The sequence below is a fragment of the Lepus europaeus genome, chromosome 2 (assembly GCF_033115175.1).
Source record: "Lepus europaeus isolate LE1 chromosome 2, mLepTim1.pri, whole genome shotgun sequence".
NCBI classification, from domain to species: domain Eukaryota; kingdom Metazoa; phylum Chordata; class Mammalia; order Lagomorpha; family Leporidae; genus Lepus; species Lepus europaeus.
The window spans coordinates 118,146,572-118,174,263 of NC_084828.1; the positions used below are offsets into that span (position 1 = coordinate 118,146,572).

The 27,692-nt window shown below is 36.8% G+C and overlaps 1 pseudogene; it reads left to right on the forward strand.

Annotated features, from left to right (window-relative positions):
• The first annotated feature begins 2,349 nt into the window (after window positions 1-2,349).
• On the forward strand, window positions 2,350-3,595 carry LOC133751583 (bifunctional phosphoribosylaminoimidazole carboxylase/phosphoribosylaminoimidazole succinocarboxamide synthetase-like; annotated as a pseudogene).
• The last annotated feature ends 24,097 nt before the right edge of the window (window positions 3,596-27,692 follow it).

Here is a 27,692-nt window from a genome sequence, read left to right on the forward strand (position 1 = left end):
TTCACATACGATTTTTAGACAGGCTTAATTAGGAATTAACGACATTTAATTTTTTAAATTATTTATTTATTTATTTGAGAGGTAGAGTTACAGACAGAAGGAGAAACAGAAAGAATGTCCTCTGTCTGCTGGTTCACTCCCCATATGGCTGCAACGGCCAGAGCTGCACTGATCCAAAGCCAGGAGCCATGTGCTTCCTCCCTGTCTCCCATATGGGTGCAGGCACCCAAGGACTTGAACCATCTTCTACTGCTTTCCCAGGCTACAGCAGAGAGCTGGATTGGAAGAGGAGTAGCCAGGACTTGAACCAGCACCCATATGGGATGCTGTTGCCACAGGCAGAGGATTAACCTACTGCGCCACGGCACCAATCCCATGACATTTAATTTTAAAATAGTTTCCATCTTGATACTTAACGTACTATTTCATTTGAAAATAAGATCTACTAGGTGTTTCTATATGTTTTCTCTAATATCTAGGATAATATTATACAGTAAGGAGAAAATATTCAGATATTAGAAAAAGAAAAACAGCTAGTTTTCTGACCTTATACAAGAGGAAATGTATTTTAATGAAAAGCTTTTCTTTTACAATAAAATACTAAGTAATGTCTTATGTATATAATTAGAAAGTCATTGAAAGCCTTACATGGTTGTTTGTTTATAAATAACATCTTTAACATCTATTTTCATGCTTCAGTGATAATCCCACACATCTTGTTGGTACAGTGTCACAAAGAGACTAATGATATAGTTGATTATCCATGAATTTAATTCAAGTAAGAAATAGGACTCTGAATTCATAAAATCTACTAAGATGCCATCTTTAAACATGGGAACTACTTGCATTGGCATGTAACTTGGCATCATTATATATTATAATCATAATCATTTTGTAAAATAATTATATTAATATAATATATATTATGTAATATAAATATGAATTATTATACATTATTACAATGTAAGTCTAATTCACTTCAAAGGTGTGATATGAAAAGCCAATATTAAACCAGAAGCATCAGACAATGACCTGATGTTGCAGTGAGACATGAAGTCACTGTCATTTCTGGCTTACTTTTTGGGCCCTTCTTTTCCTGGATGCTTATCACCCATTTGCTAGTTCTCTGCTTTCCTCCCTGGTGACTCCATGCAATTCAACTCTAAAATTGGTGCCCACCTGATTTAGTTCTGGTCTTCTGTATCTCTAGTTTTTGGTATATTATTTTATCAACAGGTCATATATTATTTAGATACTGAACATGTAAAACTTCATATTTCCATTCTAGCATCTTCTTAATTTGAAACCATGCCATAGATCATAATATTACCAATAATTAGAAGTCTAATATTAAATAAGGACACTTGTTGGCTTAGTCTCTAAGGCATCTTTTCCCCTGGTTCTATAAATAGTTGTTTGCTTCATATACTGATTTTTTGCTGTTATAAAGTTTCTATTTGTTTCTCTTTTATGGCTTCCATTTCTCTGCTGAAATATATCTTTCCATCACTTCTAGAATTTTTTTGTTCTTACTTCACAGAACATGTTTGAACATTTTTAAATTTTTGTTTGATGATTCCATCACTTGGTTCATCTTGAGGTTAACTTGCTTTCATTTAGGAAAAAGCCCAGATCAGGAATTTTTAATAATAACCTACTGATTCTGACACATATGATTCATAGCATCTGATAGAAATAGATAACACAGAACATAGCAGGGGACTCCACTTATGGCTGCATTGAAATATTTCATCCTTAAGGAATGTAGATTGATAAAGACACATTCTCTTCCAAAAGAGAAGATCAGCATTGATTGTCCTACTTCATAATGTCTATACCATTTGAAAGACAATGGTCATGACCGTTTTGATAGTGTATGTTCCAGGATCTGATGTTCTATCCAGTACACACACACACACACACACATGCACATCACTAATTTAATAGATGTCAACTGTTCATTTGCTTGTATATCCGTGATTCTTGAGATAGTCCCAAAGAAAGACAGAGCTCTGCATAGTTATAAGTATAAACCCATTTAATGGAATATACATACTGAATGCATAAAGGTCCAATTTTAATCCAATTAATATAATTGAAAATTTAGAAATACATTCTAACAGAATCACTAAAAATTTAATAAAAACCACACAGATATGATTTTGTTTTATTCCCTGGATATAAAAAGTCCAGTTTGAGCCTCATCTCGGTAACTGTGAATTCCCCACTGAAAATTTCAAATAGATCGCGGTTGGCCGAGCTGGGTGGCAGCCGCCAACTCCGAAAGAGCCTCGTCTGGGCTGCCCACACGGTGCGCCTCTCAGGCCTTTTTTCCAGATTTTTGCGGCCCTTGGTCCACTTGGGATAATGGTGACGGCCGAAGTACTGAACATTGGTAAGATGTTCTATGAGGGCAAAACAAAAGAAGTTTATGAATGGTTAGATAATCCAGGAAAAGTCCTCCTGAAATCGAAGGACCAGATCACAGTGGGAAATGCAGCTAGACAGAATCATCTGGAAAGAAAAAACTGCCATCTCAAAACTACCAGCTGTATTTTTGAGTTATTACAAGAAGCAGGTATCTAAAGCGCTTTCACCAGACAATGTGGGGAGGCAGCTTTCATTGCGCTCCAGTGTGAGATGATTCCAATTGAGTGGGTTTGCAGAAGGATAGCAACTGGCTCTTTTCTCAAAAGAAACCCTGGCTTCAAGGAAGGCTACAGGTTTTACCCACCTAACGTGGAGATGTTTTTCAAGGATGATGCCAATAATGATCCACAGTGGTCTGAGGAACAGTTGATTGCTGCGAGATTTTCTTTGCTGGACTTGAGGTAGGTCAGACTGAAGTGGACATCATGAGTCACTTCATGCAGGCTGTTTTTGAAATTCTGGAGAAATCCTGATCGACCCAGAACTGTAACCACCAAAGAAATTTTTCTTGCTGATGTTATTGACAACGATTCCAGGAGACTCTGGCCGTCAGGAGATCGAAGCCAACAGAAAGACAGTCTTACCATGACCTCAAAGAAGTGACTCTTGAAGGGCTTCAGATGGTAAAGAACTTCGAGTGGGTCACAGAGAGAGTGGAGTTGCTTCTGAAATCAGAAAGTGAATGTAGGGTTGTAGTCTTGATGGGCTCAACTTCTGATCTCGGTCACCGTGCAAAAATCAAGAAGGCTTGTGAAACTTTTGAAATCCCATGTGAACTCCGTGTAACATCTGCCCATAAAGGACCAGATGAAACCCTGAGGATTAAAGCTGAGTATGAAGAGGATGGCATCCCTACTGTGTTCGTGGCAGTGGCAGGCAGAAGCAATGGTTTGGGCCCAGTAGTGTCGGGAAACACGTCGTATCCAGTTCTCAGCTGTCCCCAATCACCTCGGACTGGGGAGCGCAGGACGTGTGGTCTTCTCTTCCACTACCCAGCAGTGTCAGCTGTTCGACCATCCTTCCTCCAGAAGTATCCGCTCAGTTTGCTGCTCGGATATTTGGATTAAATAACCATTTGGTATGGTCCAAACTGCGAGCAAGCATATTGAACACGCGGATCTCCTTGAAGCAGGCTGACAAGAAAATCAGAGAATATAACTCCTAAAAAAAGAATGCTATTGCATTTTGTAGGGAAAAAACTATAAATTTTTAGTTTAGCTGCGAAAATAAAAAAATCAGGAGAGTTGAATCAAAACCAAATTTACTAGTGAATAAATGCTGCTTCTCTCGATTCATGGATTAAAAATATCATATTTAATATTTCTTTATAGGCAGCAAAATTACTATAAGGACATTTAAAGAGCTAATCTGTTACCTATATTGTTAGCTACATAACATACCCAAAGAATTCTATTTCAAAATGCCACTGTTGTCTCATTATGCCAACAATGAATGGCCTCTTATAAAATACTACTCACCCTCCATATTTCAACCCGGAAGTTTGAGAAAGTTAGAGTTGTATTTCTTAGGTGGCTGGAGCCTTCCTGGCAGCTCTGTGCCTCTAGAGTTGTATTTTCAACTGTCCATTTCTCCTTGTCTGTTTTTCAAGGGCAACCCCCTCCCCCTATAAAACCAGAGTACTCCTTACTTCATTCTTCTACTAAGCCTGCAGCTCTCACTACACTCACTATCCCAAGTCAGTCCATTCCCATCTTGCTCATCACCCAGTCAGTTTAATTTCTGATTAACCCCTGTCCTCTTACCCTGGCCTGAGAAGTTCCCATTCTCAGCCCAGCCTTTTCCAAGTTGCTTGTCCAAGAACCTCTATCATAAGCTCTTACACAGCATACACTCCTTTGAAAATATCAGTTACTGACTTTCCCCTAGAAAATTGCAATAGAAATTGGTTGTTGGGCTCTGCCGAAGGCTCTCCACGGGCTAAGGCTCACTGCTGTGACTCCATCAAGGGAACTTGTCTGCCACACATCAGTACCTTCTGTAAGGCCTGTTTTTGTCATTAAAATTTGTTAGTTACTAGAACAAAAAAGTGTTAAATAATGATAAAATGCATGGGAAAATTATATATATATAGTAACATTATATAACTTTATATTTTTAGTTTTACATTTACAAATATATATAATACTTAATTATAAAATACAAAACTATGTTATATAGAAATAGACCCCTTATCAACTATCTACATTCATGTGACAAATGAACTTTAATTTCTATTGTCCATGTATAAGCTATGTGTTAATCTCTTTCACATTTTTAGCTATAATATTCACAGTATAGTTATACACCAGTGTAGCAGAGTCTCTGGAATAGATCCTCTGTCTGAACAACTCTGGTCACCATTGTTCTTATTCCTACAGCTGCTATCCTATAAAGAATTTGTGATCCACAAAGCCTTCTAATTCTCTAGGCAGTTATACAATAGAGTAGTGTCATAACTAAAATAGTCTTCCAGTTTATTCAATATATACTTTGTGCAAGCTTTGTGTTAAACTCTAAGAGGATAGTGGTGAGGGAAACAAATCATAAACTTGGTTTCTTTAGTACCTTAATTCCTTCTACATTGATTGACTGTATAATATTTATGTTCAAGGCACCATGCTGTGTACACAGCAGTTTGTATAGAAATTTCAAATTTCAACTTATATTTATTTCAACTGAATTTTTTTCCAATAGGCTACATATCATTTTAATTTAAACTCTACAATTATTTTCTGTAATTATATAATTATTAATTAATTCCTCACAAAAATGTGAATATTAACATTTTTGACATCTTATGGAAGCATAATTGTAAGCATAAATACTTTTAACTGTATTTATTTGCAAGAGAGAGCAAGAAGGAGAGAGAAACAGAAACAGAATGCCTGCAACAGCTGGGGTTGGGGCAGGTTGAAGTGAGGATACAGGAGCTCTGTTCAAGTCTGCTACATGGGAAGCAGAGAGCTAAGTACTTGAGATATCATCTGCTGCCTCCCAGGGTGTGCATTAGAGTGGAGCTGGATCAGAAGCAGAGGGAGAATTCAGTCCCAGGCGCTTCAATATGGTATGCAAGCATCCCAGTCAGCCACTTAACCTGCTGTACCACAATGCTCACACCCATATATTCTATGATTAACATATTATCAAGTAACTTAAGTATCATTTTCAATGAATTGCTATTAAAATGTTGTTTACATTTCCATCATATATTCTCTAATTTCATGTAAGACTGAAAAATATCTGCTATGAGCTAGTCAATTCATAAAAGCAAATGAAAATTATCTTTGTGTTTTCAGACACAATTCATGCATCTCAAAAGTTCATGGATAATGAGATTAAAAATGATTGCATTTGGTGCAAAGAATTTTCTAAATCCATGCTTAGCTTTTTCATATTAAACACTTTCCAGAAACTTTTTGAAGTATCCCATGTAACAGCTGACAGAGAAGCTGAAAAGAGTCAGAAAACATGCAGGAGAGAATAAAGGAAAAAAACAAAAAAAGACTGGCAAGGACCCTCACAGGAGCAAATGGTAAAAAACACTATCTGCATAGATGCCTTTGTGGAAGCTAAGGGGCTTGCTTTGAAGGGCAAAAACTTCATCTCATCAGAGGTTACAATGGCTTTTGGGAGAGGATTTCAAAAATGTAAGGAAGGCAAAACCTACGCAACATACAAAAATCATAGAGACTGTTCATCTTCACAGGAAGAAATTTACTCTGTGTCTACAAAGAGGGAGATATTCCTTGCACAGTTTCCCTTCCCATTGCAGAACTTCCTGACAATCACCACACTAGAAAATACAACTCCATAATTTAGTAGAAAGAACAAACTTACAGAGCTGACATTTTTTAAAGAAATGAAATAAGAAACCAGGTAGAAAAATGCAGTAAACTTACACAACAGATAATATTCTCAAGAAGTTATGAACCATATTTTTGCCATAGAAAAAGACAAAATAATTGCAATAAAGTAAAGAAATAATGATCTTCTGTTAAAACAGATCACAAAGCAAAAACATCGGGGATTTAGGAGCAAAATGATTTAAAAAAAAAAAAAACATGAAAACAGAAGCTGGAAGACCTGTGAAAAACGAAGTTGAGACTTAAAACATAGGAATTAATTGTGTCATGGTCTAGGTCTCAAGACAACATAAAAGAGCTCCTGAAGCAAAGGTTATGTGCAGACATGTCATTTGGCAGTGCAGTTTCAAGGAAGCAGGAGCTAGTGAAAAACTTAATGAGGCAAAGAGAGAAGCAAAGTAATGAAGAGCTAAACTGATCAGCTAAAACGTTGTGAAGATTCCCTTCCTTTTTTTTTAAAATTTAATTTATTTTATTTGGGAGGCAGAGTAACAGATAGAGGGAGGGAGGACAGAGAGAGAGATCTTTCATCCACTGTTTCACTCCCCAAATGTCTGCAATGGCTGGAGCTGGTCAATTCCAAAGCTGGGAGCCAGGAGATTCTTCCCAGTCTCCCACATGGACACAGGGGTCCAATCACTTGGGCTATCTTCCACTGCTTTCCCTGGCCATAAGCAGAGAGCTGGATGGAAAGAGGAGCAGCCAGGATGCGAATCAGTGCCTATTATGGGATGTCGATGCCTCAGGCAGAGGCTTAACCTACTGTACCACAACACTGGCCCCTCCTGTTCTTCTTGAAGGGTACTTATCTAGGGACCTAATGAGGAGCATGATATCTCTGAAGATATCATAGAGAAGAATTTGTCTTAAGGTTTCTGTATCCCTTTAATCATAGCATCAGAATTGCACCACGAGTTTCCTCTACACAGCTTTTGTGCCCAGCCAGTGTCTAATAAATCAATGATGGTCTCCTCAGTCTAGCACAGCTAACTGAATTCTATCTCATCAGCTGCTATGGGCATGCTTCCAGGCCTGCACTGGTATCTTGTAAGGCCTAGAAGTGAAGGTGAGTGGCAAGTGAAGCAGGCATTGGGAAGTCTATCTTTGACTCCATGTGCATGTGACTGCGAGAGCACGAGAGCTAGGCATTTGGGCTGCAGAGGCTTCAGCAGCAACATTTACCTAAATTCATATAATGTAAAAGGGTAATCTTTTGGTAGGGATCAAGAGTGGAGCATAGGCCGAGTCCAATGCAGTGACAGAACAAGTTGCATTATGGTATGCAAAGAAATGTAGACAAATTACAAATTTGAATACAAAGGAGAAAGAATATGTTAGGTAGGGTAAGACTGTTGATTGTCTCATTACTAATGGCAGCCAAACAATGTTAAGCTGCCCAATCAGGTTAAGAATTTAAGCATAATTCACAATATATACATAAATGCCAAGAAATAATTTTATCATTTCCTAAATTTGAATGGGAGAAGAGAAAGACATAAGAGAATGAATTACTCATTTCAATAAGAATGGATGAAATTTATTTGCTTAAAAAGAAAGTAGTGTCATGGCCAAGGTCAATAAGTATCAGAGAATCAGGAAGGGAATTTAGGTGTACTGATTTTTGGCAAGTGTAGAAGTAATGTTCAGTACAGTATTGTTCCAGGATGCTTAAGAAGCAGATGGTAGCACTTGGAAAACTTTGAGCTGTAGTCAACAGGATGCATAAACATGGGCACATACAAATGTGTGAGTAAACTCCCATACCCATTGACACACTTATATAAACTCAGATACATGTACAGCTTAAAATGAATGAATGTTCATTGTGGGGTAGCATGCCTACTGTGTTTTGTGATTTTTCATACACTAAATTCAGAGAGAGTAGAGAGAGTAAAATCCTGCTCACGTTGTGTTTTTTTTTCAATTTGCATTTTTAATAATGTTTTTTCCAATCAGGAGAATTATGACAAAGGTCTGAATCAAACATGTAAAACCCTAAAGGGCAGTTTCTCTCGCACATATTTATTTATATACTGAGTGACTAACATCCTACCTAAATAAGACTATACTGCGTTACTTACAAAACAAGAAAAATTTATAAAATTGCTCTTGATCTTATGACCAGTGTCCCTCTTTCTCAGTCAAACTGCATACAAAAATGTCTAAGTTGCAAAATGGATTTTGCAGCCTAGCTCTGTAGAGTAAAACAGACCTGCTAAAAACATGCAATTTGATTTTTCAATCTTGCTTCCAAGCTTTGGGAAATTTAGAATTTTCGGTTTGTGTTGCAGTTAAACTTAGAACTCTTACAGGCACCTTTTCCTTATTTTTTGTACTGTAAATATGAGGGCACCTCCTAAACTTCATAGCCAAATAGAATTAAAGTATGTTTATTCTGGTACAATATTTTTACATTATATGCTTTTTCTACATAATGAGAAAAAAGGCTTTCTTGCTGAGAAATACTTGTGTGCACCAAAATCAACTCATACTTTCCATTCCAGTTTCCATGAAATTAAAAGTATTCTCATATGTCTGGTTACTTTAATCCTTCAACTTTTTTAAAAGAAATATTTTTCTGTTTGAATTAAAGAAGGGAACAATGAATTCAACAAGAGGGATAATCTCACAAATCTCTCAAAAAATCTCTCTCCAAAAAAAAAAAAATAGTTTGCAATAAATATCTGAAGAGTCAAGTGGCAGGCCTCCTGTATTTGGCATCATTTGCTCAGGCCCAGCAATGAGGAGTTCAGTAGACACTCTACATCTGAGAAGTGTCAGTGGGTCATCAAGCCAAATCCTGGCTTAAATTTCCATGGCTATTTGCAACACAGGCTTGTTCCAGGAGTCACAGAGGCTGAGCTTAGCATGTCATTTGATGCCTGCTATATCAGTGCATGGTACCTGGAAAATTTTGTGAGCTGTGATGCCACAGAAAATGTGTGCCTAATGCAGAACCCTACCTGGATAGAAGCCGTGTGGTTATTGACATCACTAGACTTTAAGGGAGCAAGCTAATCTTTTTTTTTTTTTTTTTTTTTTTTTGACAGGCAGAGTCGATAGTGAGAGAGAGAGACAGAGAGAAAGGTCTTCCTTTTTGCCGCTGGTTCACCCTCCAATGGCCACTGCGGCCGGCTCATCTCGCTGATCTGAAGTCAGGATCCAGGTGCTTCTCCAGGTCTCCCATGCGGGTGCAGGGCCCAAGGACTTGGGCCATCCTCCACTGCCTTCCCGGGCCATAGCAGAGAGCTGGCCTGGAAGAGGGGCAACCGGGAAAGAATCCGGCGCCCCAACGGGGACTAGAACCCGGTGTGCCGGCGCCACAAGGCGGAGGATTAGCCTGTTAAGCCACGGTGCCGGCCTAATCTTTTAAGGCTGTTATTTTCTTTCTGTTTTTTCCTAAAATCAGAATCCCAGTGCATATTTGGCTTCTGGCCACAGCTCATGGATTGGTAAAACCAGGAAAGCAAAGTTTGACAGGCTTATGTGTACACTGGAAAAGTAACAACACTGTGTGATTAAACAGTGACTAACTAACTGGCCTGTATTTCAGATAATGTGGTTGTAATGACAGCTCTGAAACCAGTGCATTTTGCCAAGTTTTGGAGCAATGAATCCAACACTGGTTGCCCCCACCAATTGGTTGATGTCTGGAACAATTTAGGGCAGGGAAGGGCCAAAGAGAAAGACACTGCCAACAAGAATGGAGGGAAGAATATTTCCTATTTATTGTAATGGAGTGACCAGTCTCCAAAGATCACAGATTAAAGTGCTTTTCAGTAGTGACTATTGATTCTGGATGTCTGGTTAGAAGATCCTGTGGCTCTTAAATGGCAGTGCTTACACAACGTCTTAGACATGCAGCCACACTGGTTCATTTACTTTTTAACACTTCAAGCATAACACTGTTCAAGCAGGACCCATGTGTCAAAGCCTCCAGAATTAAAAGTTCAAGTCTTGCATGGAATCTCAGTAGCAATTTAACTTAATCTAGTTTCTAGCAGTTTAGATGACTGTGCAAGTTGTTGCATGTTTATCTTCAATGAAAGATAAGAACTTGAGGACATAGAATGCATTTATGCTGGTTGAAGATCATGGGTCAGGCCAGATCGCTTTATAGGATGACTATTTTCTCTTGTTAAGACCCAGGGTTATTTAAAACTCTCACCAGTGAGTGCTACATTCAGCTCTGGTGATAGGCATTGCTGTTTCTCAGAGTGTGCTGACACTGGATGGTGTAATTTTTTTCTGTGCTGTATATGCCTGAAACACATGTAGTGAGTACTAAATGAGACTCTGAAGTAATCAGTTGAAACTAGAAATAATAGTTAAAGTTTTAAAAACACACTAAGGAATTCACATTAGCGCTCCATGGAATGAACATGAATGAAATAACTCCCACAAAGCTGGAATGGGCACAAATGGGATGAACGAAGGTCGATTCTCATCAAATACTACCTGCCACACCTTTACCAAGGAGTCCAAATGTAGTCCGTGATATCCAAGAAATCACTCTTCTAATAATCTGTCTGCCACTTCTTACATGGCTTTAGGCAAACCTAACGTCTTTAAACATCACATTCATGTACAAAAAATTTAAAAAAAAGAAAAAGGACATCACATTTAACTCAGAGAGATCTTTAGAAGATAAAGTTAAGGCTAAAATGCTTAGCATAGTGCCTAATATCAGAAGTGTTTGAGAAGTGTTGGCTATAACAATTATGATTATCTTATTGCTACTTTAAATAAGGCTTTTGTTTATCTAGCAATGTCTTTCACATTTGTAATTCTGTTATGGGGCATTACCAATTGGTGTTCTTACGATGGATATGTTTAATACATGAGAAATGTACAGAGAGGAATATATAATCACAAATTAGGCTAAATAGAATATGCTCCCAGTGCAGAAGAAACAAGAGGCTCTTGGGAATATGAATTGTATAATCAGGTCTATGACTAATGCCCTGAAAGACAAAAGTGATGAATGAAAGGGACAAAACAAATCCACCCTCACAATTTTTAATTGGTTAGTCATAGCTGACCCCTCATACCATGGGATGAAGTCACAGATAAACCCAATACAAAGAAGACCACCACTTCATTGTCACAAACTAAAGCTTTCTACCTGATAGTTGATCATTGATGGATTCTGCAACAGCAGGGGTTTCTCAAACACCTATCTTTGCTTTTACTGTCTCTTCAGCAAACGCAATGGCATTTTGGAGATCACTTCCAAATCCTCTAATCGATCCTGGGGTTTCTGTCTTCCAGCCCACAGCCCCATGAGTCCCAGTTTCCCATTGGTTTAAATCAAAGAAATAATTCAGAGTCCATACTGCTGTTGAGAGGTCCAGATGAAATCAGATCAATGACAATGGCTTGTAAATTGTAAAATATTGCTGAAATTCCAATCCTAGAGGACCAAATGACCATCAACCTACTGCTTTCTTCTATAGAACAAAGATTGAGTGCTACAGTAAAATCACCACAGGCCTTTTAGGCCTTTTCAACAGAGGGATCTAAATCAATTTGGACTCCAGTCCTTTCTGATTTGTTTCACCTTGGACAAGTAATTTAAGATCTTTTAAAATCATAATTATAGAACTTTTAAAATAATACTAAAAGCACAGATACATATATGCACATGAAGAGTCTTAAAAGCAACAATAGAAAACACATTTTATGGGAAAACTGCATAGATTTCAACAGTTTTTGCACCAAAATAAACTTATCTTTTAATTCCATTGTCTACAGATATTTGGAAGTAGGTATGTCTATCTGTGTTTATGGAGAGAGAGAGAGAGAGGGAGAATCAATTCATCCAATTAGAGGTGTTTTTTCCCCAGCTCCTTGCCTCCCAACAGCTTTATGAAACTAAATGAGTATTTGTCTGTGTATGTGTGTATGTGTGTGTGCACACACGTGCATGTTATATATATAGTATATATTTTGGCAGCTAGGATGACAGGAACCTAAATAGTTACTTAGTGATCAGAGTTGTTATGAATGTTTTGGAGTTTGTCTCAGCAGGTAGCATACATCTGCAGAATTGGAATTGATTATATAGATTTGACTGAAAACAGGGAGGTTAAAAAAAGAGAAAATATGGCTGTTTTGGGAAGGCAGCTAATCATTGATTAAAAACTAGGAATTTTCTCTGGCAAGAATAAAGAGACCCTCCTTTCTTTACTGAGTGCAGACCAGAGGGCTCTTCCATGAAGAAGAGAGAGGAAAGGCTGCCGGTGGCGGTGACAATCTGTGGAAAGAACAGACTGTCAAGCAAGTTGGTCAGAGGGATTGTGACTTGACTCAGGATTCCCTGGTCTTTGTAGCCATGTAGCTGAGGATTTCAAGACATTTCAAATTCCCAGAACATCTTGAACCTCTCTTGAAATGACCAAATTAAAAATAAAAATATAAATGGATGAAAAATGTAAAATTAGAGTGAATAAAAGCCGTGATCTTACAGTGTAGGATATCATATCCAAATATGTTGGAAAGAAAAGAACATGACAACTGCAAAAGCAGCAGTAAGAATTTCTTAGGTTCTTAGAGCAAACCATATGTTATATATATATAATATATATGCCATAACATATATGACATATATAACATATATAAAATATATGCTATATATGCTTAGCATATATATAGCAACATATATAGTACAGGTTTTGGAGATAATCACATGGGATCACCATGGTATTTAAAATGTGGACAATACAGGTTACAGACAGGAAAGAAACAGTGAGAAAAATAAATCCACAATCACTGAAAAAGAACTGACTTCAACTCTTTAGTTATATAAGTGGCTAACTAGAATCTGAATTAACTCTGAGTGGGGAATGCAAGAATTTGAGGCAAAGTTGTTGAGATTAAATACAGAAGGAACAGAAAAAGAAACATGGAGTCTAGCCCTCAAGATGATACTTCTGGTCTCATTTTGTGAGTTTTATCATCCTATTTACTAGACTAATTTCTGATATATGCCAGCCAGACTACCTTTTAGAATTATTCATAGAAGATATTTCCATAGGCTTTAATATAAATGTCACATCAAATATAACAAGCTATTATTTGACCATGTAAAATAGCACAAATGATGATCAAGTTCTGCCCTTAAAAATGAACTTCAATGGCTAAATATACTGTTAAATAAAATCAGTGAAATCTTTTTCACAGGGGTTTACAGATATACTAATAGTCTATGTTTTCTGTTACTATATTTAGTTCTCAGTTACTGGAAATAACAGGAAAAGACTGTGATCATATTATGATATTAAGCCAATAGGTGGGAATACAAGGAAGGCTAAAAGGGCAGTGGGGCCAAATAACAGCCTGACTTGGCACCATTTTTTTTCCAATTTCAAAGTTCCCTTTTACTTGTCATGGAACACACACACACACACATTAGTTTGACACAATACATCTGAACCTAAAACATTTCAATAATGTTTGTTAGTCACTTAAGAAGATTTTGGCATTTAAAACACATTGACATGTTTAGTGATATTAATTATTCCTACAATGACATTGACCATTCAAATCTAATTTTATACTTGTCCCCGTGATAAACAACATTGGCCTTTTGACCAAATGCATGTATTTAGGTTGACTTGACCACAACTTGCTTAATGCGAGACGAGGAATTGACAGCACCATTTCTTTAAAAGAGATGCTATCATAAACATTGGGTGCCTCAGGCTTCAATGTAAAAAAATATGTATTGCTATATCTCATAGTTTTCCCAAAATAAGTATCATTGGGCAAAATAATAGGGCTATTGAGACAACTGGAATAGAAAAAGTGCCTCTGGTTGTTATTTTCAATTTTCTATTCTCCAAACACTTCATTATATCTCGGCCGGCTTTTAGTTCAAAGGAAGCCCATTCTGAGCAAAATGAATATCTGATGAGGGAACCACCAGATGCCTAGAAAATTCATCTAAGCTTTAACTTTAAGCAAAATTAATAAATTAGTGATTTTGACATTTTGTGTTCCCATGGGAAGAGAAAATTAGTACAAGAAACATAAAAATTAATCATTGCATATGATGAAAATGTTTTGAAGAAAATTTAAACAAGCAATCTTGAAATTACTTGATTTAACAATTTCTTAAAGTTGTCCTTTGCTTTGTTTGATTCCATGTATCAGTTAGACTATGCTCTAAGAATCTCAAAGTTCAACAATTTATAATGGAGCAATATTATACAAGAAATACTTTAATTGTGATTCATGATACATTTAAAATTAAAAATTCAAATATTAATTTTCCATATTTGATATAGTTATTTTACTAACAGCTTACAAGCCTGTTAACCTAAATAGAAAGAAAAAGTAGACAATTCATGATTCAGTGTTAAATTTGTGATGTATCATTCATTATATAAACATTTAAGATTTCAATAAGTTCATATCAACAAGAAACATTTTTGTAAGGAAAAATATTAAATTTTAAAAATTAACAAGTTTCAATAGTATTGCTATACATCACAAGTAATTGTGTATTTATTAAGGAGAGAACATCTAATATAAAGTAAGTAACTTGCATTGACAGATAAAGTTGAGTCAGGTTGCTAATTAATAGTATATCTTCTCTATACCCATTAGATTAGAAGTAAAGAAACCTGGATATAAATTTGATTTATGCCATATATTTCCAGAATGATGAGAGCAAGTTGATGGAGGCTTTAATTTCCTTATATGACAAGAATTATCTAGTCTGAAAAAGTACAAAAGGCCAAAATTGTGCAATTTCTCTTTCAAGGAAACTTTATTACATCTAAATCATAAATTGATGTCTGTTCATATTGTTTATGAAAACACTACTTAGCAATAATTTTGATCAAATCAAACAACTTAAATGGGGAAGGACATGGTGGCATTATGGGTTAAGCTGCTGCCTACAATGCCAGAATTTCATAAGGGCACTGGTTGGAGTCCCAGATGTTACATTTCTGAATCAGCTCCATGTTAATGCACCTGGGAAAGCAGTGGAAATGATGGAAGTCCTTGAGTTCCTGCACCCACATGGGAGACCCAGATTATAGTTCCCGGCTCCTGGCTTTGGCCCAGCCCAGCCCCAGCCTGAGTGGCCATCTGGAGAGCAAACCAGTAGATGGACATTCTCTCTCTCCCTCTCCCTCTCCCTCTCTAACTTTGCCTTTCAAATAAATAAAATCTTAAAAAAAAAAAAACACTTGTAGGCATGTGAAACATTATATATTTGGAGTTTACTGAACAGATTTACAAATTAATGATACATTAGGCTACTCTTTGAGAAGTGGAATCACTTAGTTCTTCTGTGGATACTTACTATTTATATGCTATACACTAAGCATACTGATAAGCTCCAGAGAGATGCAGATTGGCCTACTTGAATTTTTAAATGAAATGATGTATGCATATTAAGAAATAAAACATATCATGATAAAGCACAAGTTTTTCTTTTCTTGTGTCAAATATAGTAAATTCTCTCAGCCTACAGCACAGTTGTTTGCTTGTTGGGAAAGAATATACAATTGGGAAATAAATCATCTCTTTGGCATGGCCCTTTTATCTTTATCATGTTCAAGTAGCTCATTCTAGGCAACATTTACCAAACAACAAATGTCACTTGGCATTTTGCTACAAAAGATCAAATTTGCTTTCAATTCTCAGTATAGAAAATGAGCTTATAGTCTCAGCAAATGTAATTAATTATCACTATGTTTTCAGTAATTGAAAGTAGCTGTATCGAAGAGAGCTTATGACATTCAACTGGTCTCATTTATTGTGGTCTAGACTTCTAGTATCTTTGTAGTTAATGGCCTCTCAATATCGTGTTAGTAACATCATTTTTAAAATAACTTTAATTCAACTACATAGGAAATAAATCTGAGCACTTGGGCTAAAATCTAATAAGCAAGCTTTTATGTGAAGCACATTTTTCCACCCATCATTTCTTTTTTTTAAAACTTGTATTTAGTAAATATAAATTTCCAAAGTACAGTTTATGGATTACAATGGCTTTTCCCCCCCCATAACTTCCCTCCCACCTGCAACCCTCCCATCTCCCACTCCCTCTCCCATTCCATTCACATCAAGATTCATTTTCAATTCTCTTTATATACAGAAGATCGATTTAGTATATATTAAGTAAAGATTTCATCAGTTTGCACCCACACAGAACATAAAGTGTAAAATACTGTTTCAGTACTAGTTATAGCATTAATTCACATTGGACAACACATTAAGGACAGAGATCCTACATGAGGAGTAAGTATACAGTGACTCCTGTTGTTGATTTAACAATTTGACACTCTTGTTTATGGCGTCAGTAATCACCCTAGGCTCTTGTCATGAGTTTCCAAGGCTATGGAAGCCTTTTGAGTTCACCAACTCCGATCTTATTTCGACAAGGTCATAGTCAAAGTGGAAGTTCTCTCCTCCCTTCAGAGAAAGCTACCTCCTTCTTTGATGGCCCATTCTTTCTGCTGGGATCTCACTCCCAGAGATCTTTCTTTTAGGGCTGTTTTTTTGTTGTTGTTGTTGTTTTTTTTTTTTTTTTTTTTTTTTTTTTTTTTTTTTTTTTTTTGCCAGAGTGTCTTGGCTTTCCATGCCTAAAATACTCTCATGGGCTTTTTAGCTGGATCCAAATGCCTTAAAGGCTGAAAATCAGTCAAAATATTAAGATTCAATAGAAAATTCCCCTGTAGACTGTCACATAATTTCAAATGCCAAATTTTCATACATTGTGGAATAAAAGTATTTTATTTGTTTTATTTTATGGTAGAATGACAAGAAAGCAAGAAACAGAAGGGAAAGAAAGTGTGTGTGTGTGGTGTGTGTGTGTGTGTGTGTGTGTAAGAGAGAGAGAGAGTGAGAGAGAAAGAGAGCAGTGAGGAAGTGGGGTGGGGGCAGTGATGTTCCATCCATTGGTTTACTCTCCATATGCCTGTAACAGCTTGGATCAGGCCAGGTCAAAGCCAGGAACCAAGAACTCTAGCCAGGTCACCCATGTGGATGGCAGGGACCCAAACACGTGGGTCATTCTCTGCTGCTTTTCCAGGTGCAAAAACAGGAAGCTTGATATGGGATAAAATATCTAGGGCTCAAAATAGTACTTGGATAGGTGATATGGGAATCCCAAATGGTGGCTCATCCCACTACACCACAATGCCTGACCCCTAAAAGTACTTTATAATAAATATATATCTTAATAATAAGTATATTGGAAGAGGAGAGGGAGCAGGAAAGGGGAGGGTTGCGGGTGGGTGGGAAGTTATTGGGGGGGGGGGGGAGAAAGCCATTGTAATCCATAAGCTGTACTTTGGAAATTCATATTCATTAAATAAAAGGTAAAAAAAAAGAAGGGGAAAAATAATAAGTAATATAGATCATGTGTCAGATATTGCACTAAGCCATTGATTTAACATATAAAGTCTAAGGACAACTATGTTCTGTGCCTTCAAAAGGCAATTAGAATATAATGCTGAGAAGATTGCTAGGCATTCGCCATTTATAAATATAGAAATCATAAATAAAAGTAAAATTACATCTTTTATAAAATATTTGCATGCTACTCTGAGAAAACATAATCTCATGTTAACTTGTTAATTATAAAAACCAAAATATCACTACATTGTGCAGATGAAAAGGCAGGTTTATTTACTTACCTTCTACAAACATGAGCACTGTAATACATGTAATACATGTAAATTCATGTACCAGCATTATGATACAACAGATAAGCCAACATCTATGACACCAGCATCCCATATGAGCACTGGTTTGAGTCCCAGGGCTCCTCTTCCAATCCGGCTCTGTGCTAATGCACATGGGAAAGTGCAGGGTCTTAGTCCACCCTAACGAGGATGGACTGGGTCCGAAGAAAGGTAAGTGTGCCGCTCACCCGTCGTTCCCAGGCCCCCCGATCCGGGAGACAGTCAGACACAGCGGGGAGTCAAGTCAAGCAAGCAAGAACTCGGTTTATTGCATTCATAGCAAAGCCGTTTAAAGCACAAGACCACATGATTACTGGGGCAGGGCATAAGGACCAACCAATTACTTAAAAGGTCATTTTATGGGGTGACTTTTTACAGGACCAGCCATATGTCTGTACACTCATCATCAGTTGTCACCTCCCCTGATGTTGTGCGGCCAATCAGCTTTGGTGGTAAACGACTTTGGGTATGACCCACATTACTTTCTTTGGGCGCCATCTTTGAATTGCCACATGTGCCTAATTTCCCCACAGGAAAGCAGTAGAAAATGGCCCAGATAGTTGGGCCCCTGCAGCCATGTGGAAGATTTGGATGTAATTCAAGGCTCCTGGCTTTGGCTTGGCCCAGCTCTGGCCAAACCTTAGCTGTAGAGGCCATTTGGGAAGTGAACCAGGAAATAGAGCATATTTCTCTCTCTCTCTCTCTCTAATGCTGCTTTTCAAATAAATAAATAAGATTTTTTTTAAAAAAAGGAAATTCAAAATTCAGATAAAAGGAATATTTAGCTTCAAAATTAGTGCTCTTAAGTAGTAAATTACAGTTCTTTTAAGATCCACAGCTGTACAAAACAATATTGTGTTTTTTCACTCAGTTCAAGAGCAGACTCCAATGTAAATGGTAAGTATTTACCTCAACACAGTTTAAGATAATGGCTTGAATGTCAAGAAATGACATGAAAAACAATTTAATTATCCGTGAAAACACTTATTTGTAGTTCTTAGTTGAAGCTATACTTAGCTGCAAATAATTATCTCTCTGAAACTGTTTTCTCATAAATCAAATGAGAGTACCGATTTCTGCTAGAATGCCACCAATAGAAAATGCTAATTTGTTATTTATTTTAGTGTTTATATTTATCCACCAAATCGACAAACACCGTGTTCCAGGTATAATGCCATCTCAATGACATCTAACACTATTGAAATATATTTTTTCAACTTTTTGTACTCTATAGCATAAGAATAAAATTCAATACCTTTTTTCCCAGTAATTTTCAGAGTCTACATAAGCCAATGTCACATTCATGAAATTCATTGCTGGGAAGAAATGTTTCAAAACAATTTACACCAAAAGTCCCCACAGGTAGATGCTCAGAATCCTGAGCATTGGTTTACAAAATCTAGTTGCTTTTCACACATGCAGCTCAATGAAACATATTCCAGGGCAAGTAGCTGCAGGGACTTAATTATTTTAACAACAGTTAACAATTCTGAGTAACACCAACTATTCTGGACTTACACATATGAGGATACTGACAAAGAAAGAGCATAGTGGGAAGGCATTCATGTTGCTTTGTCTTACACTAAATTATCACAAAGTTCACTTTTCACTGTGAGGAGGAAACTACATTGTTTCCTAAGGTGAGAGTATAAAAGGAAATAAATGGAGTGCATTACACAGTATCTGGCACAACACCTTCCCCTTCTCTTCCCCTTCTCAAAGGTTATTTTTAAAATGTCTATTTATTTGAGGGGGAGAGAGAGGGAGTGATATATATTAAGATCTATCTATCTATCTATAGATATCTATAGCTATATATCTAGATATCTAGATATATAATAGATATATATATATAGATATATAATACATCTATATATAGATTCTATATATATCTATATCTACTTATCTATATCTATCTATATCTATCTATCTATCTCTATATATACATATACATAGAGAGAGAGAGAGAGAGAGAGAGAGATGCAGTTAGGCCTCCCATTTTCTGGTTCACTCCTGAAATGCCCTTAGGAATAAAGTCTGAAGCTGGGAGTAAGAAATGCAATCCAGGTGTCCCACATAAGTGTCAGGAACCCAATTATTTGCACCATCACCACTACTTACCAGGTTCTGCATTAGAAAGAAGCTGGAATCACAAAAATGAGCCAGGCATTGAATCCAGGTACTTTGATAAGGGACACAGGCATCTCAACTGGCACCTTTTGTTGCTGTTTGTTTTTCCTATATTTTTTCTTTTTTGTTTTTTGTTTTTGTTTTGTTTTTCTTTTTTTAAAACTTTTATTCAATGAATATAAATTTCCAAAGTACAGCTTATGGATTACAATGGCTTCCCCCCCCCCCCATAACTTGCCTCCCACCTGCAACCCTCCCCTTTCCCACTCGCTCTCCCCTTCCATTCACATCAAGATTCATTTGCAATTCTCTTTATATACAGAAGATCAGTTTAGTATATATTAAGTAAAGATTTCAACAGTTTGCCACCACATAGTAACACAAAGTGAAATATACTGTTGGAGTACTAGTTATAGCATTGAATCACAATGTACAGCACATTAAGGACAGAGATCCTACATGATATTTTTAAAAAATTGATTAATTATCTATGCAATGTCCAATTTAAAACCAAGTTTTTTTTTCATTTTCAATTATCTTTATATACAGAAGATCGATTCAGTATATACTAAGTAAGGATTTCATCAGTTTGCACAAACACAGAAACACAAACTGTAAAAATACTGTTTCAGTACTAGTTATAGCATCACTTCACATTGGACAACACATTAAGGACAAATCCCACATGAGACATAAGTACACAGTGACTCCTGTTGTTGATTTAACAATTTAACACTCTTGTTTATGGCGTCAGTAATCTCCCTAGGCTCTAGTCATGAGTTGCCAAGGCTATGGAAGACTTTAGGGTTCGTCGATTTCGATTTTATTACAACAGGGTCATAGTCAAAGTGGAAGTTCTCTCCTCCCTTCAGAGAAAGGTACCTCTTACCTTGATGGCCCCGTTCTTTCCACTGGGATCTCAATTGCAGAGATCTTTCATTTAGGTTTTGTTTTTTTTTTTTTTTTTTTTTGCCAGACTGTCTTGGCTTTCCATGCCTAAAATACTCTCATGGGCTCTTCAGCCAGATCAGAATGCTGTAAGAGCTGATTCTGAAGCCAGAGCGCTATTTAGGACATCTGCCATTCTATGAGTCTGCTGTGTATCCTGCTTCCCATGATGGATCCTTCTCTCCCTTTTTGATTCTATCAGATAGTATCAGCAGACACTAGTTTTGTTTGTGTGATCCCTCTGACTCTTAGATCTATCAGTGTGATCAATTGTGAACTGAAGATGATCACTTGAACTAGTGAGATGGCATTGGTACATGCCACCTTGATGGGATTGTATTGGAATCCCCTGGCACTTTTCTAACTCCACCATTTGGGGCAAGTCAGCTTGAGCATGTCCCCAATTGTACATCTCCTCCCTCTCTTTTTCCCACTCTTACATTTAACAGGGATCACTTTTCAGTTAAAATTTAAACACCTAAGAATAATTGTGTGTTAATTACAGAGTTCAACCAATAGCACTAGAACAACAACAAAAAATACTAGAATGGATGAAGTATTACATTGTACATCAACAGGACATGAGCTGATCAAGTCACTCTTTCTCATAGTGTCCATTTCACTTCAACACGTTTCCCTTTGGTGCTCAGTTAGTTGTCGCCGATCAGGGAAAACATATGATATTGTCCCTTTGGGGACTGGCTTAATTCACTCAGCATGATGTTTTCCAGATTGATCCATCTTATTGCAAATGACTGGATTTCATTGTTTCCTATTTTTTAAATTTTTATTTAAGTTACACAAGTTTCATGAATTTCATATACACAGATTTAGCAACATAATGATACTTCCCTCCCTCTGCCCATGCTCCAATGCTTCTTCTCCCTCCCTCTGCCATTCCCACTCTTAATTTTAACAAACGTCCACTTCTAGTGTACTTAATGATCGTAAGGTTAACCACACTAAGTAAAAGAGTTCAACAAGTAGTATGAAGAAAACAAATGCTGTTTCTCAACAGAAGAGACAAGAACTGTTAAAAATCATTAAATCTCAAAACAGCAGTAGAAATTTAAAAGCATGGTTGGCACCGGTGCCTTGGCACACTAGGTTAATCCTCTGCCTGCGGCACTGACATCCCATATGGGCGCCGGTTCTGGTCCTGGTTGCTCCTCTTCCAATCCTGCTCTCTGCTGTGGCCTGGGAATGCAGTGGAGGATGGCGATGGCCCAAGTGCTTGGGCCCTTGCACCCGCATGGGAAACCAGGAGGAAACACCTGGCTCCTGCCTTCAGATCAGCATAGCTCCAGCCATTGCGGCCATTTGGGGAGTAAACCAGCGGAGGGAGGACTTTTCTCTCTCTCTCTCTCTCACTGTCTGTAATTCTACCTGTCAAATAAATTAATTAATAAAATCTTAAAAAAAAAAAGAAAAGCATGGTTAATGTATCATTAATGTGTGGTGTTTCTTCAACTTTCAGATCTTAAAATGTCCATTTCACTCCAATACATTGGAATGGAATCAGTACAATAATAGAAATAGTAGCATGTCAGTAAAACGGAAGAGATATTAGACAATGAAATGTTTGTATTTATGAAGCAATAAATGACTGAAAAACCTGGCCTGTCAATGCTTTAAGGAAATAACTGTATAGAATATAGTTAGCAATGGTGCAAACATGAGATCATGCACCTAAAAGTGGTAAATGCAATCTTTCTTAATATCACATAAAATTATTTTAGCCTGCATAAACTAAGATTTTAAATGCAATAAAATTATAAAATATTTTATAACAGAATATATGACTATATCTAATAAAGAAACTCATGAGCTATAAGAATGTTTGATTTAAATATTTAAAGAACTAAAAGATTAATAATAGCCTGGAGAAATACGGATATAATACATTAGAAATACAGAGTTAACATTTATAATATGAAGAAATTTTACACTAAATTGATTCTTAAAATAAAAATAGAAGCAATCCAATATAAAAACCTTCAAAGGATCAATAAACATTAGAAAACTATGCTCAAGTGGCCAGAGAAGTATAAAGTAACAGTACAGTAATATATCAATTTTTCACCCAGGAGATCTCAAAGTTGAGAAACACCACACATTAACAATTCATTAACCATGCTTTTCAATTTCTACTGCTATTTAGAGTTTAATCTTGCAATAACTTTTAGAATAATAAGTGTGCATGCTTGTAGATCTAGTAAATGCATTTTTGAGAAAATATTATATAGAAAAAAAAGGATACATACATAGGGGTGGATGTTGTGTTACAATGAATTCACCTGTTGCTTGGGATCCCCACATGTCTTACAGAGTGTCCCCAAGTCCCAGCTACTCTGATTCTGATACAGTTCCCTATTGTGCATCTCAGAAATAAGTGGATGGGAAAATTCGCACTTGACTTCCTACTAACCTTTTAGGTGATACAGATAGGGTTCCTGACTCCTGGCTTCAGATTGACCCAGTCCTGGTTCTTGTGGCCTTTCTTGGGAGTGAACTACTGGATGGAAGGTATCTCTCTGATTTTGCTATTTCTTCTCTCTGTTTCTCTCTGCCTTTCAAATGAATAAAAATTATTTTAAAAAAAGATATATATGTAAATATTTTAGCAGCTATGTAGACTACAGAATTATTTTTAAAAAGAAAATGAAGCTATATGAATCTTGATGTGAATGGAAGGGGAGAGGGAGCGGGAAAGGGGAGGGTTGCGGGTGGGAGGGAAGTTATGGGGGGGGGAAGCCATTGTATTCCATAAGCTGTATTTGGAAATTTATATTCATTAAATAAAATTTTTAAAAAAGAAGAGAAAGCTATGTATACATCAATTGATCTGTCACGTTGAAATTAAAATGATTTGATTAAATTTAGGAATAAAATCAGTTGGGGGCTGGTGCTGGGCACAGCAGGTTAACACCATGGCCTGAAGCACCAGCATCCCATTTGGGCACCGATTCGAAACCGGCTTCTCTACTTCCAATCCAGCTCTCTGGTATGTCCTGGGAAAGCAGTAGAGGATGGCCCAAGTCCTTGGCTCCTTGCACCCTGATGGAAGACCTGGAAGAAGCTCCTGGCTCCTGGCTTCGGATTGGCGCAGCTCCGGCCGTTGCAGCCATCTGGGGAATAAACCAATGGATGACAGACCTCTCTCTCTCTCTCTCTCTCTTTCTCTCTCTCTCTGCCTCTCCTCTCTCTATGTAACTCTGACTTTCAAGTAAAATAAATAAATCTTTTTTAAAAACGGAAATAAAATCAGGCGAATGCATTGGATGAATGTATGAATGAAAGTCTGCAAAAATGATGGATGGTCATCATTTTATAATAATTAAAAATTATCTAAATAGTTTGCATACACATGCGTTTATATACTTCTTTTTTTTATTTAATGAATATAAATTTCCAAAGTACAGCTTATGGATTACAAAGGCTTCCCCCCCACCCCATAACTTCCCCCCCACCCACAACCCTCCCCTTTCCCACTCGCTCTCCCCTTTCATTCACATCAAGATTCATTTTCAATTCTCTTTATATACAGAAAATCAGTTTAGTATATATGAAGATTTCAACAGTTTGCCCTCACATAGCAACACAAAGTGAAATATACTGTTGGAGTACTAGTTATAGCATTAAATAACAGTGTACAGCACATTAATGACAGAGATCCTGCATGATATTTTTTAAAAAAGATTGATTACTTTTCTATGTAATTTCCAATTTAACACCAAGGTTGTTTTTTTTTTTTTCATTTTCAATTATCTTTATATACAGAAGATCGCTTCAATATATACTAAGTAAAGATTTCATCAGTTTGCACAAACACAGAAACACAAAGTGTGAAAATACTGTTTCAGTACTAGCTATATCATTACTTCACCTTGGACAACCCATTAAGGACAGATCCCACTTGGGACATAAGTACACAGTGACTCTTGATGTTGATTTAACAATTTAACACTCTTGTTTATGGCGTCAGTAATCTCCCTAGGCTCTAGTCGTGAGTTGCCGAGGCTATGGAAGCCTTTAGGGTTTGCCGACTTCGATCTTATTCTGACAGGGTCATAGTCAAAGTGGAAGTACTCTCCTCCCTTCAGAGAAAGGTACCTCTTACCTTGATGGCCCCATTCTTTCCACTGGGATCACACTCGCTGAGATACTTCATTTAGGTTTTTTTTTTTTTTTTTTTTTTTTTTTTTGCCAGACTGTCTTGGCTTTCCATGCCTAAAATACTCTCATAGGCTCTTCAGCCAGATCCGAATGCCTTAAGGGCTGATTCTGAGGCCAGAGTGCTCTTTAGGACATCTGTCATTCTATGAGTCTGCTGTGTCTCCCGCTTCCCATGTTGGATCCTTCTCTCCCTTTTTTGGTTTTATCAGTTAGTATTAGCAGACATTAGTCTTGTTTGTGTGATCCCTTTGACTCTTAGATCTATCAGTGTGATCAATTGTGAACTGAAGATGATCACTTGGACTAGTGAGATGGCATTGGTACATGCCACCTTGATGGGATTGTATTGGAATCCCCTGGCACTTTTCTAACTCCATAATTTGGGGCAAGTCCAATTGAGCATGTCCCCAATTGTACATCTCCTCCCTCTGTTTTTTCTCATTCTTATATTTAACCGGGGTCACTTTTCAGTTAAGATTTAGACACCTAAGAATAATTGTGTGTTAATTACAGAGTTCACAAAAAAATACTAAAAGGGATAAAGTATTACATTGTACATCAACAGTCAGGACAAGAGCTGATCAAGTCACTATTTCTCATAGTGTCCATTTCACTTGCACAGGTTTCCCTTTGGTGCTCAGTTAGTTGTCACCAATCAGGGAAAACAAATGATATTTGTCTCTTTGGGACTGGCTTTTAATTCACTCAGCATGATGTTTTCCAGATTGCTCCATCTTGTTGCAAATGAAACAAAAAAGCCATCTGCACATTAATGTTTATTGCAGCTCAATTCACAATAGCTAAGACCTGGAACCAACCCAAATGCCCATCAACAGTAGACTGGATAAAGAAACTATGGGACATGTACTCTATAGAACTATACAGCAGTCAAAAACAATGCGTTTATATACTTCTTAAGTATGAAGAAAGGTGAGAGAAGCAGAATAGGAGATAACTGTAATAGTCTAGGTGAAGAGAGAACAAAGGCAGGTTTTGCAAACAATTTTGTTGATCAATAAATGACAGAAACACAGTAGAAAGAAAATAAAGCACACCAGTCTGTAATAAAATATAACCTTAGGAATAGCTACAAATTTCCCCAAAAATGTTTGTATTTTAGGAAAACTTAATATAAAAATGAATTGAATGAATAACCACTCAGAGATAAAATGAGAATACAGAGAGGGTGGAATGGGTGAGATGAGTAGGTGAAGAAAAGCATACCTACACTAGTAAAGGAGTGAGTGTCCATGTCCTGCACTCAAAGACTCCTGGGAACACAACTGTAGCTAAACAAAGTTAAATGTATTGAATTACTTTAGCAATGGAGGCCTTACACCATGTGGAACCACAGGATGTCTCACAGACAACTGTTGTGAGTCAAGGATTTGAGTTTGTATTACGAATTTGGGGAAGGCTTCAAGGAAACTTTGGATTGGAAACTGTCAGAAAACAGGGAAATTGTATGGTTCAGTAATTCAATATTCTTATCAAAAACAATGAACTAAGGCTACAGATATTTGGAATGAAGCAATTTTACTAAACTTAGTAAGATGCTTGATTGTTCTATACTATAGATAAAATTAATGTTTTAATGAATGTTCAGACAAGATCACAATGTAATACTGACTGTGTTTACCTATTATGGTCACATACTTGGCATTTATAACATTGCTCACATTTAATAGGAGAACACCAAGGTCAAATTGTGACTACCAGGCCAACTCTTAGAAACATTAGGGCTGAAACAATTCCAGGCCAGTTAAAGGGTGTCAATAACTGCTATTTAATTTTTAAAAATTTTAATATAATAAACTTTACTTTTTAGTTTACATTCAGTTTAGGTTTAGATTTATAGTACAATAAGCAAAATACAGAGTTCTCACTAATCTCTTCCTCACTCATGTATAACCTCTCCCAGTATGGCTGTCCCACATTGTGTGGTATATCTATTACTACTGATGCATATATATGGACACACCATTATCACATAGGGTTTGATAAATGTTTAAATGGCATATGTCTGCCCTCACAGTGTTGTACAGAAAAGTTTCACTGCCCTAAAAAATTCTATACTCAGCCTATCCATCCCCTCCAATTCTGCCCCTTGCCCTGACCAACCCCAGTAATCACTGATCATTTTTATATCTCTATAGTCTTGCCTTTTCAGGAATGTTATAGACTTGATGTCATGATACAATTTCACACAGACTTCTTTCAATATGTAATATGCATTTCCATTTTTTTCATATCCTTTTATGGCCTGACACCTCATTTCTTTTAAACCCCAAATAATGTAATATTGTCTGGATGTTCCACTGGATATTATGGTTGCTATCAAGTTTATTCTTTTAAAGATCTATTTTATTTATTTAAAAGGCAGAGTTAGAGAAAGAGACAGAGAGAGGGAGAGTCAGAGAGAAAGGTCTTGTATCTGCTG